Source organism: Cavia porcellus, unplaced genomic scaffold, assembly GCF_034190915.1.
Source record: "Cavia porcellus strain 051 isolate PalLab524CR breed Dunkin Hartley unplaced genomic scaffold, mCavPor4.1 scaffold_5, whole genome shotgun sequence".
NCBI lineage: Eukaryota > Metazoa > Chordata > Mammalia > Rodentia > Caviidae > Cavia > Cavia porcellus.
In genome coordinates, this window is record NW_026947488.1 from 51281621 (window position 1) to 51293138 (window position 11518).

General features: G+C 37.9%; 1 pseudogene; it reads left to right on the plus strand.

The window, feature by feature from the left end:
- The window catches only part of LOC101787769 (vomeronasal type-2 receptor 116-like), a 34612-nt pseudogene extending 23312 nt beyond the window's left edge, over positions 1-11300 (plus strand).
- The last annotated feature ends 218 nt before the right edge of the window (positions 11301-11518 follow it).

The window sequence follows — 11518 nt, forward strand, 5'->3', positions numbered from 1 at the left end:
CTTGAGGCCGCTAACAGGATTTTTCCAGATGCTGAGGCGGCTCACCCTCTCATAAAACAATTGATTTTTGAACAGTGCACTAAGGAGTGCCGTGATGTCCTAAGAACTAACAAAAATAGGTCCTTAGAAGAGTGGACACGCCTGTGCCGTGAATTGGGTGGCCACGGCCTAACGCCCAAAGGAAATCTTAATCACAATAATCATTCCCCTGCCATGGAGCACAATAACCCGTCCCCGGCCGACAAAGGGCTGGTGAGATGGAAAGATGTCCTTACAGGACAATGGATGGGTCCGGATCCAGTGATTAGCTGGACCCGAGGTGCGGTTTGTGTCTTCCCACAGGAACCAGGCTGCGAGCCGCTGTGGGTCCCGGAAAGATTGACGCGAGCAGTAAACTCCCCACCAGTTCCTGATATAAGCCCGCGGACACAAGTCAACTCGACCCTTCTGGGACCGACGCTCAGCGCCCGAGACCATCTACAAACTAAAATGTCTGGTTTGGAGCTTTTCTATTCTGTGGGTTCCTATTAATCACCCCTGTTCGCACAAATTTGACCAACACTGTTAAAAATATGACAGCTTGGCTGCAAGACACCTACCTACCTAAGTTTCACAATTTGTCCCTCATAGTCGGTCAGGATGGACGGTATCCAACTAGGTCCAGTCAGGTTCGATTTATCAACTTTAGGCAGTGTTATAGCCAGTTTGTGGGAACGCGTCACCTCCTGGTTCTCCTGGCCCAACCTGACTACTTGGATCCTGATTGCCGTGACCTTCCTAGTGGGGCTTGTGGTTATTAAATACTTGTTAGATCGCCTCATACAAACTCAGCAGCAGGTTAAGATCACAGCCATGGCAGCCATGCAAATGGCAGCAGGTGGCCCATCAGGCCAGCAGGCCGCCGCATATCTCCTTCACATTGCAGAACATCAGTTATAAGAGCTGAGTGGGCAAGCCAATGACGGGTAAGACGGGAAAAGCCCTCCCGGTCAACCTAAGACAGGCTCCACTCAGATATACATGGCCTATAAGGCCAGGGGTCCCTTCTGGAGCCAAATTATTGGCATTGAGATGCGAGACCAAGGGTACTGCAGTGCCATCCGCCTCAAAGGTTGGGGGGAAGGCAGGAATGAATGTCTATATGCATCCAGGTTCGGTTCACAAAAGCCTGGCCCTGCGAAAAAATGAACCACTCACCTTGAGCATGGTCCTGGCGCAAGGATATGCACAAAACAGGGTGATGCACAGCAGGGTATAGACCTCTACATTCTCTCATGCCTCGGCCTACAAGGTAGACCCACTCCTAGGTGTCTAACAGCAACAAGGTCATAGACACCTTGGAGGGACCCACAGACCATCCTATTTTAATAAATAAAAAAGGGGGAGATGTGGGAAGCCGCCTATGAATGGCGCCCATTTCCTGCTTCCGGGTTCTTCCCGGCCTGAACAAGCCCGCCAAACTGTCATATCTGCCCAGTTACCCGTGACGCTAGCCTATCAGATTGTTAGGCGCGCTTCTCTGTGATTGGATACTGCTTCCCCTTATAAGAGGTTGTTCCTGCCCCCAACGGCGGAAGAGGAACCAACGTTGAGGGTGGCGGACCTTGTTAGGTCCGGTTTGCTGTACGTAATAAAGTTTGAGAGCTGATCCTGCTCGAGTTTGGTCTCCTGTCTCCCGCGGCTCCGGTCAGATACCCATTCTGCATTTGAAGTCTTATGATGTCTCCATTGTTTGGTTTTTATTAATATTATGTACTGCTATGTTCAATTATATTGTGCGTGATTATATAGATAATTCAATGGAAGATAACAAGAGATATTATAGTAACCACTATAGATCAACTTGTATTACGGTTTGTATGTCTTTTTACTTCATGTTTCTCTATAAATTTGTTTTTTTCCCCCCTGGGTGTTTTGTTTTTCTCTGAAATACAAAAAGGATAAGTATACATGTAGACACTCATACATGCTTAGAACTTCTAAACAGTGTAAGAGGACTGATTATATAATGCGTGATGAAATGGACAACTACTTTGAAGAAAAATAGACACTAAGTTACCCAGTGCTGATTTCATACGATCATAATCTGAAATCCAGCAATACAATTAGACTTTCTTCAGATGATGTTAGTCTGTTTTGTTTTGTTTAATTTCTTTTTCTTATTTTAAAAATATTAAGACAAAACAGGACATAGCAAAGCAGCTCAGAACAGAACAATGTAAGCAATACAGTAGTTCACCAGAAGACAACCCATAATTAACAGTAACAACCACAATGTCTCTTTCTTTGAGAGAGTTCAGCATAACTTCATATAAACTAGTATCAAATATAACCAAATGGAATAAAACCATTCAAAGGAATGCAAGTATTACAGGGCATTCTGAACCAAGTAACGGAAAACTATGGCTACTATGTTATTTCATTTTCCCTAGAAAACTTGTTTATACTATCACATATAATACAAATAAATAAGATACAACATGATAGAGCCAACAGCAAAAACATGGTAGGGCTTCAGAGAAAGATGATATTATATCAGTACTGGCTATTATGATTACTTATTTCCTTCAAAATAGCTGTTCATACTAACACAGATAAAAAAACAACCAAACATACCAGGATAAACCCATTCCAAATAATGAATGCAATCATTAAAAGGATTCAAAGCAATGTAATGCAGAATCATGTCTTTATGTATTCTTACGTTTCTTACACTAGGGAGATTAGACAGTATTTATACCTGTGACTTTGATTTATTTTGCTTATGAGTATAGTCTCAAGCTGTGCCAATTTATTAGTAAATATCTCAATGTGATCATTCTTTATAGGTGAGTAGTACTCCGTTGTATAAAAATACCACAACTTTTTTATCCATTGCTCAGTTGACAGACACTTAGGTTGTTTCCAATATCTGGTGATTACAACTTGTGCTGCTATAAACATGAGCACATATATCACGGTGGTATGATGTTTTCTGTTCTTCTGAGTATGTGCCTAGAAGTAGAATAGCTGGGTCAAATGGGACTTCTAATGCCATCTTTTTGAGGAATCTCCAGACTGACCTCCATAGTTGTTGCACCATTCTACACTCTAACCAACAGTGCAGAGAGTTTCTTTTCCCCCACACCCTATTCAGCACTTGTTGTTGGTAGTTTTCTTGATCTTGACCTAAAACGGCATCTTGATGCTGTTCTGATCTGTTTTATACCATTTGTTTTGTATGAATTCACTGTATGTGAAGACATGGAAAACTGTTTGGAAGAAAACAAGAGACAGTATGATAGACAGTGAAGTTCTCTGGCTGTCTTGCTTTGAAATCTGTGTCTCTTACATTGCTTGTTTATGATCTATATTATTCTATTTTGTTATATACAATGTTACCCTCTTTAAAATAACATTTTTTAAAAATCAAGACAGGAGAAAGGTTTCTGCATGCCAAAAATAGTTTTTAATCTATCTTACAGCACTCTTTACATTTTATGGTTTATTTTGGAAGAAAGAAGGACATAAGAACTTTCTGTATCACTATTTATTACACTGGAGATGGTATCTAGTGCAGTAAGGTCAAAAACATTGTGTTGAGAAGACAGAAATACAAATATTTTAATTTTCCCATGATATTAGTTTGTAAAGGCAAATACCATGTAAAGTAATAAACTGAAAAATGGATTTATGTATGAGCAATGAAATACAAATCTGCTATTAAAAACTCTGCAAATCAGTCATAAAACTGTAGTAGATGAAATTTTGAAAATTTGCATTTGCAGAATTTCAAAATGTTAAATATGTAGTGAAAATCTTGAAAATGCTATTAAACTAATTATGCAAAACATTTTGGAGGGAGGGAAAAAATGGCTAGTGGCCAATGAGCCACTAGCACCTCTTGGCTGGCCTGTGAGAGGCTCTCTTTGTGCATGAGTGTGTGCATGAGTGTGTATTTGCTGGGACTGGAGCTGGAAAGTTCAGAGTTAATGTGTTGCTTCCTGCTTGTTGAGCCCATGGGCAAGGTTGCTCAATGTCTCTGGGCCACATGACTGGCACAACCCAGAGCCCCTGGCACAACTGAGGCACTCGGCTTAGCACTGAGACACAGTGGCATTGGGTGCCCGAGGCTCCACACACCCCAGATGGAACCCATGGCTGGGACTGCATACTTGCCCAGCCATCTCCACCAACTCTACTCACCCTCTGGCCTGGCAATGGCAGAAAGGATTCAGGACCTCCACCATGAAGTAAAAAAAGGAGAAAAAACGAACCTGTGGATATTCTTCTCATGTGATATTTATTCTGAGTGAAGCATTAGGGCAGCAAATAGTTTGTAACTACTTCCTTTGGCTTCTACTATTTAATAATTCTTAATTTCCTACAATTTAGCACTGGCTCTATCTGTGAATTTAGAGCTAGATCAGTTCAATGAAATGTAACAGAGACCTCATCATCTCGAGCCCCTGGAGGGTTTAAGATAATCGCTCCCAGTGCTCAATGACCCACCCAGCTCCCAGCCACACTAGACTAGGCTTGGGAGGTTTTGCTGCCCAACTCGATTATTCCCAGCAACCTTCTTCAATCAGCTTAGTTGAGAGCATGTGAAGTGAATTCCAGCACATTGTTCCCTGGCCAGGGAGAGCTTTGGACCATCAGCCACAGTAGTTAGGTTCCCACCAAGTTTCCTGAAACACTGGAAGTGTCATGGGAGGTCCTGTCAAACTGAATGGACCATGCTCAGCAAACTCCATTCAGTCCCAGGAGCCAAAGGCACAGGAGACGACTTCCAAAATGCCCACCAGAAGATTGGAACACTTGTAACAGGGAAATATAGGAAAATTACCAAACAAAAGACCAAAAGGCAATCTCAAACCTCAAGCCCATCCCAAGAAATCCTTGGAGCCATGTACACGGAGAAAAATACATGTCACAAACCTGAAATAATAGCAACTGAAATAAAGAAGAAACTCCAGGAAGCGTTAAAGGAATTCAAACAACAATAATTTCCCAGGTAAGAGAAGAAATGATAAAAGTAATGAAAGAGATACTGAACACATCTAAAGAAGACACAGTTAAAAACATTAGAGGAAAAAATAAGAAGATAGAATCCCTGGATGAACAATATAAGAAACAAACAGAATACATGAAACAGATTCAAAAATATATATATATATATAGAAAACCAAAAATTTCATCAAAAGTTGTCAAAACCATGTCAACAAAAGTGAAGATAGAATTTCAGACCTTGAAGACAAGATTTCAGCTAGTGAACAGGAAAGGAAAAGTCTTTTAAAAATAACAAGGAAGCAAGAAATAATAATTCAACTGCTGCAAGATGATGCAAAGAAAAAACAGCATAACATTGAAAGGGATAAATGAAAAAGAAGGGGACAATGCAAATGACATCAAGAGGCTGTTTACAGAAGTAATAACTGAAAATTTCCCAAACATGAGAATGGAAAATGACATTAGGATTCGTGAAGCATATAGACCTCAAAAAAGCCAAAACCAAAATAAAACTACATCCAGATATATAATAATCAACATTGAGAAGTCCAACATAAGGACAGAATATTAAAAGCTGTTAAAGAGAAAAGACAGATCACCTATAAAGGAAAACCTATCAGCATCACAGCAGAATTCTCAACACACACAATGAAGTCAAGAAGAGCATGGAGTGAAGTATTTCAGATCCTAAAGATAAATGATTTCCAACCTAGAATATTGTACTCTGCAAAACTATCTTTCATAATGGATGGAGAAATAAAATACTTCCACTACAAAGAACAGCTGAAAAATTTCATGACCACTAAGCCAACACTGCAAAGAATACTGAAAGACGGTTTAGATACACATATAAAAAACACTAAGCAAGGCAGTCAATTAAACAGAATGGAAAGATAACATGCAACAGCAAAAAGACAGCATGTCAACAAAAACTAATATACAATAGTCATAACCATTAATGTAAATGGTCTGAATTCACCACCTTAAAGAAACAGATAGACAGAATGGATCCAGAAACAACATCCAACCCTATGCTGTCTAAAAGAAACCCATTTAACCCAAAAAGAAATTAATAGACTGAAAGTCAAAGGAAGAAAACAATACTTCATGCAACAGGAAGCAAAAGAAAGTGGGAGTAGCTATTCTGTTTGCAGACAATGTGCACTTCAAACCTAGAATGATCCTAAAAGACAAAAGTCACTACAATTTGGTTAATTTCAGGAGGAAGTGATAACAATCTTAAATGTATGTGCACCAAATTCCAGAGAACCCAGTTATACAAGGCAAGTATTAACAGAAATGAAAAATCAAATTAGCAATAAAACAATTACAAAAGGAGACCTTAACACACCATTGACACCAAGAGACAGATGAACCAGAGAGAAAATCATCAAAGAGAGAACAGAACTGAATCATACCTGTGAACAAATGATAGACATATACGGAGTGTTCCATCCAACAACACCAGAATACACATTCTTCTCAGGAGTACATGGGACATCCTCTAAAATATAACATATACTTGTCCACAGCACATATTTAAATAAATGCAAAAGAACTGAAATTATCCCATGCATGTTATCAGATCATAGTGCCATGACACTGGAAATTAATGATAAAACAAACTGCAAAACCCCAGAAACATATGGAAATTGAATAATACACTCTTGAGCAATCAGTGAGTCACAGGGCAAATTAAAGAAGAAATTAAACAATACCTACAAGCAAAGGAATATATAAATACAAATAAGGGGACTCTTTGGAATTTAATGAAAGCAGTCTGTAGAGGAAAATTTATTGCACAGACTTCCCACATAGGGAAAACAAAACGAATACAAATAAATAACCTGATGCTACACCTCAAACATTGAGAAAGAAGAGCAAGTCAAGCACAAAACCAAAAGAAGGGAGGAAATTATAAAAATCAGAGCAGCGATTAATTCAATAGAGACTAAGAAAACAGTCCAAAGAATTATTGAATCAAAGAGTTGGTTCTTTGAAATAATAAATAAAATTGATAAGCCCCTATCTAACCTGATGAATAAAAGGAAGGAAAAAGCTCCAATTCATGCAATAAGGAATGAAGAAGGTGAAATCACTACAGACTCTGTGGAAATATAGAAGATCATAAACGCCTGTTTCAAAATCCTCTACTTTCATAGGATTGATAACACAGAAGAAATGGATAGATTCCTTGAAACATATGAAGTACAAAAGATGGGTCAAGAAGATATAAAACTGCTGAGTAACCCAATTTCTATTAATGAAATTGAAAATGTAATTAACTCCTTACCTACAAAGAAGAGCCCAGGCCCAGAGGGATTCACTGTGGAATTCTACAAGAAATACAAAGAAGACAACACTAATACTCCTCAAAATCTTCAATGAAATTGAAAGGGAGACAATTCTTCCTAAGTCATTTCTGGAAGCAAATATTGCTCTAGTACCCAAACCTGAGAAAGACCAACTAAAAAAGAGAGCTACAGGCACATGTCCTTAATGAACACAGATACAAAAATCCTCAATAAAATATTAGCAAACAGGATGCAGCAAATCATCAAGAAGATTATACACCATGACCAAGTATGATTCATCACAGGCATGCAGTAATGGTTCAACATACATAAATCAATAAAGGTAATCCACCATATCAACAAAGCCAAAAATAAGAAACATGATCATTTCTATAGATGTAGAAAAAGCTTTTCATAAGTTGCAACTTTCATTCATGTTAAGAACTTTACAGAAATTTGGAATAAATGGTCTTTACCTCAATATGATAAAGGCAATCTATAACAAACCAACAACCAGCATCATATTACATGGCCAAAAACTGAAGGCCTTTACCTTAAAATTAGGCACAAGACAAGAATGTTCCTTTTCACCACCCCTATTCAATATAGGACTAGAAATATTAGCCAGAGCCATTAGACAAGAGAGAGAAATAAAAGTACTAAAGATAGGAAAACAGGAAGTTAAATTATCATTATTTGCAAATGACATGATACTCTACATAGAAGACCCCCAAAACTCCATTGGAAGACAAATTGGGTAAAAATCTGGAAGATATAGGGGTAGGCAGAGAATTCATGAGCAGGAATCAAATTGCACAGGAAATACTTCCCAGAATCAATAACTGGGATCACATCTTATTAAAAAGATTTTGCATGTGAATAGAAATCTCCAGCATACTGAAAAGAAAACCCACAAACTGGGAAAAAATCTTAGTGAGCAGTCTCACGGACAAAGGACTTCTGTTTAAAACATATAAAGAATTTTAAAAAATCAGACTCCTGAAATTCAAAGACCCTATCCAAAAATGGGCATCAGAGATGAATTCACAGTTCTCAGATGAAGAAATACAAATGGCAAATAAATATTTTAACAAGTGAACATCTCATTACTCATTAGAGAAATGCAAATCAAAGCCACACTGAGATTCCATCTCACTCCAAAACGAAGGGTGAGGAACACAATAACTCCCAACAACAAATGCTGAGAGGTTGTGGGGAAAAATGAACTCTCCTGCACTTGTGGTGGGAGTGTAGACTGGCACAACCATTCTGGAAGTCAATCTCAATATTTCTCAAAAGGCTGGAATTGGAAGTCCCATTTGATCCAGCTATTCTGCTTCTAGGTATATTCCAAGAAGAACTGAAAGCATCATACCACAGTGATATATGTGCATCCATGTTTAATTCAGCACAATTTGTAATAGCCGGATCTTGGAAATAACCTATATTTCCAATAACTGAGGAATGGATAAATAAGTTGCGGTGTTTTTATGCAATGGAATACTATAAAGAATGATCACATTGAGATACTTATAATAAATGAATAAAACTTGAGACCATACCCATAAGCAAAATAAATCAAACTCACATATATAAATACTGTATAGTCTACTTAGTGTAAGAAATGGTAAGTATACATAAAAGTCTATGGTAATCATGATTTCCCATTACATTGCTTTGAAGCCTTATAATTTTTCCATTCATTAGTTGGAATGATTTTATCCTGGTTTCTTTGATTATATTATCTGTGATAATATGAACAGCTATATTGAAGAAAACAGGACATTGTAATAGTAAGTGCTGATTTAATATTATCTTGATTTGAAGTCCTACCATACTTTTGTTCTTCTGTTTCCATTGGTTCTATCATGTAGTATCTTATTGGATTTTATCATGTGCGGTAGTATAAACAAAATTTTTATGGACAATGAGATATCATAGTAAACATTGTTCATTTTCTCTTATTTGGCTCTGAATGAGCCATAACACGTTCATACTCTTTAATGGTTTTATACTATTTTGTTATGTTTGATACTACTGTGGATGAAGGTATGCTTAACTATTTGAAGAAAGAGACATTATGGTTGTTACTGTAATATCAGTTTGTCCTGTTGTGAAATACTGTGTTGCTTAAATTGTTCTGTTCTGAAAAACAATTTTGGAAAGGAAACATTAAATAAATTGTCCCAGAAAGCCCAATCCTAGATAGAAAGGCTGAATAATGGAAAGGTTAGTCTTTTCCAATTTGATCTACTAACTGAGTTCAATTGTAATAAACATTTCACTATATTTTGTGAGGAAAACTACAATATTTATAACTGGAGGCTCTTAATCTACCTTGAATTAAATGCTTCATAAATTTTCTCCCAGAACTTAACAAGTTATGTTTATTTCCCCATACCTGATTGTTTATTGAATGAATACCCAGAGCCTGCTTTATTCAGGTTTTATTTGATAGGTACATCTTTATTGTTTTGTGAAAAGAATAATATGCTTTCATAAATATACCATATTAAGTAGAAAAATAAAAAAATAATGTGGTTCAATAAATCACAAGAAGTAAGTAGTGTTAAGAGTTATGTTCCACATAATTCACCTTTATGTGTGTCTAGAATAAAAGAAAAACACATGGTTGATGATGCATGATTGCAATTCTGCACCCTGAAATGATGAATAGGAAAACTTTAAGTAAAAGTTCAGCCTGATCAATATAGTGAACTAAAGAAACCCTGTCTCAAAATAAAGAATTATACAGCTTTAGCTTATATCTCAGTGAAAGTCCATGAGTTCGCTTCCCCAATGTTGGAAAAGAAAGACAAACAGACAGACAGAAATGGAGATAGAACAGAGAGAGAGACAGAGACAGAGACAGAGAGAGAAAGAGAGAGAGATCACAGCAATTTGGTTCTATCAATTCAGTTTCTGGGGTGGGGTCTGTGACTATGAATGAAATAATGAAATTAAAGGAGGACAATACTATTTCCTTTTACTAGATATGCAACAATGCATGAAGTGTCCAGATCATCAGTATGCCAACACTCAGAGAAACTCCTGTCTCCAAAAATCTGTCACTTTTCTGGCCTATGAAGATTCTTTGGGGAAAGCTCTGACTTTCACAGCCCTGAGTCTTGCTATTCTCACAGCTTTTGTCCTTGAGCTCTATGTGAAGTACCGAAACACTCCCATAGTCAAAGCCAACAACCACACTCTCAGTTATATTCTGCTCATCTCCTGCACCTTCTCTTTCCTCTGCTCCTTTCTCTTCATTGGCCATCCCAACACAGCCACCTTCATCTTCCAGCAGACCACATTTGGAATTGTGTTTACAGTGGCTGTTTCCACTGTTTTGCTCAAAACTATTACTGTGGTTTTGTTCTTTCATGTCATTGCTCCAGGAAAAGGGATGAGGCAGCAGTTGACATCAAGGGCACCAAACTACATCATCCTTGTCTGTTCCTTAACCCAGATCACACTCTGTGGAATCTCAGTGGGACCAAATCCACCCTTTATTGACACAGACACACACTCTGAATAGGGACACATCATCATCATTTGCAATAAGGGCTCAACCATTGCCTTCTACTGTGTCCTGGGATACTTGGGCTCCCTGGCCATAGTGAGTTCTCTGTGGCTTTCCTGGCCAGTAACCTGCCTGACACCTTCAATGAAGCCAAGTTCCTGACATTCAGCATGCTGGTGTTCTTCAGTGTCTGGATCACCTTCCTCCCTGTATAATACAGCATCAAGGGGAAGGTCATGGTGGCCATGGAGGTCTTCTCCATCTTGGCCTCCAGTGCACGGCTGCTAAGCTGCATCTTTGCCCCTAAATGCTACATTATTTTGTTAAGACCAGATAGGAATTCCCTATGTACAATCAGAAAGAAAACACATACGATAAGAAAGAATCTTCTTAAGATTTTGCTTAAAATACATGGAATATCTGAGGGAATGCTTCACAATTTTGACTGTCAGTTGTTAGACTGCAATGTGGAATTTATTTCACTGAACAACTGACTCTCACTTCTTTTTCTAAGTAATATTCATGAACATTAAAATCAGTCATATTTCAATTATAATTTCATATGGATTTTTGTTCCTCTCATTAAATTTGCAGATGATCCTGTCATTTGTGCTTAAATTTAATTTACAGGCATGCCTCTTCAATGACCTAGTATCACTTTTGTGACTAGGTCATTAAATGCTTGCCCACTCTATGAGGAGTATATATAGTA